This window comes from Aptenodytes forsteri, unplaced genomic scaffold, assembly GCF_000699145.1.
Source record: "Aptenodytes forsteri isolate BGI_AS27 unplaced genomic scaffold, ASM69914v1 Scaffold109, whole genome shotgun sequence".
Taxonomy (NCBI): domain Eukaryota; kingdom Metazoa; phylum Chordata; class Aves; order Sphenisciformes; family Spheniscidae; genus Aptenodytes; species Aptenodytes forsteri.
In genome coordinates this window covers 3916076-3917757 of record NW_008794431.1, presented here as the reverse complement: position 1 = coordinate 3917757, position 1682 = coordinate 3916076, and the positions used below count along the sequence as shown (strand labels likewise).

Below are 1682 nucleotides of genomic sequence, written 5' to 3'. Positions count from 1 at the left end.
AATCCGTCGAGGCTCAAGAGCTGTGTCCCATCTGGGTTGCCAAAACTGTTACCGTAAGTCGCAGATGAAAAACTCTCTAAGACTCAATTTGGAGTTTTAGAAAGCAGGCATACGCATGCGCTCTTATGTCCATTGGTGGTCCTTCAGGGTCCTCCGGTGGTCGTCGATAGTCTTCCTCACCGTGACTGCTAGTTGAACTCAGTTCTTGCGCATGCACAGTTTGTTCTTTGGCTCGGTTTGCACACTTTTACCTTCACAAACTAGCTGCCTTCAGCATCACTTCCTTATCTACAATGTTTCAAGGTCTTCTGTCCTACTGAATGTTTAGCTTATCTATTCACAGCATATACCCCAACTGCAGAGAGTATACCCCTACTGAATGTTTAGCTTATCTATTCACAGAGCATGTCAAGCTTGGCTACATCATGTCCAGTAAAGAGAACCGTATGTCTCTTCAATATTCCTTTGTACTCGGTATCAATGATATACACTAGAGCCTGACCCTACAGCTGTGGAGGAACATGCGCTTGCCCAGGCATGAAATCAGCACGCCCTCATCACGGCTAGGTATCAGTCCGCAGCTCTACCTAGCCACCTTCCACAGGTACCTTATTTCCCATGTCAATAAAAACAGACCTTCAAAGGTCATTAGGAAGACTATTTAAAAAATAAAATTTTAAATGGAACATTTCCACTTACCACAGCTTCCCCTTTTTTTATGCCAAAACATGTAATGACCCCATCCTGATCTCCAACAACCACCTTCAAAAGTATAATACATCATTAAGTTTTTATTACATGCATAAATATTTTTTAAATAATGCTTTTCCTATCTAAATCATATTTTCCTATATCTAAGTACTTTAAATTCTACAATACCTAATTTACATAGCTGTATGTAGAAGATCTAGATAAACTGCTACAGATAGGACGCTAAAGCCTAAGAACAATAATTTAAGTGATAGCATTTACAATCCTTTTTCTGCTTCTAGTTGTAAACACCAGCAACCATCAGGCGGAACACTCCAGAAAGGTGTATTTGGGCATAGTTGTATTTTCATATTGAGAATTTACAATACCTAATTTACATAGCTGTATGTAGAAGATCTAGATAAACTGCTACAGATAGGACGCTAAAGCCTAAGAACAATAATTTAAGTGATAGCATTTACAATCCTTTTTCTGCTTCTAGTTGTAAACACCAGCAACCATCAGGCGGAACACTCCAGAAAGGTGTATTTGGGCATAGTTGTATTTTCATATTGAGAATTTATTACTAAAAAGGGTTGGGTTTTCATAAGTGAGTTTCCTTAGCTTGAGCTTGTATTAAGGAAAATCAGAAAAGAAGTATTTCCTCTATATTAAGTGTCAGCAAAACAGAAATAGAGAAATACGCAAGAACTTCCTTGCGGTTTCAGCAATGCCTTAGTTTTGAAAACTCCTTATTGGTTCTGAAAGCGTTCCAGAAACCCATTCAGACTTTCTTCTCTGTTTTTTCAAAAGTTTTCCAAAAAGTTCCAAGAATTTGGTTCCAAAGTTTTTCCCTACGACGTACTAACTAAAGAAACTCAAGAGTTTATCAAAGATGCTCTCACGGCACGCTCCGCAGCCAGAAAATAAGCTGGCGGGAGCCAGCAGAACGAGCTCTGCGCTGCCGACAGCCGCTACCTTCTGCCTCGCCC

General features: G+C 39.8%; 1 protein-coding gene across 1 annotated transcript in view; it reads right to left on the bottom strand.

The window, feature by feature from the left end:
- Positions 1-760, bottom strand: part of BBS7 (Bardet-Biedl syndrome 7) — a 26079-nt gene extending 25319 nt beyond the window's left edge. The window contains exon 1 of the mRNA XM_019474688.1: positions 700-760. The gene's annotated coding sequence lies outside the window, so the exon portion shown is untranslated. The remainder of the gene's footprint in view (positions 1-699) is intronic.
- Between the last annotated feature and the right edge of the window lie 922 nt (positions 761-1682).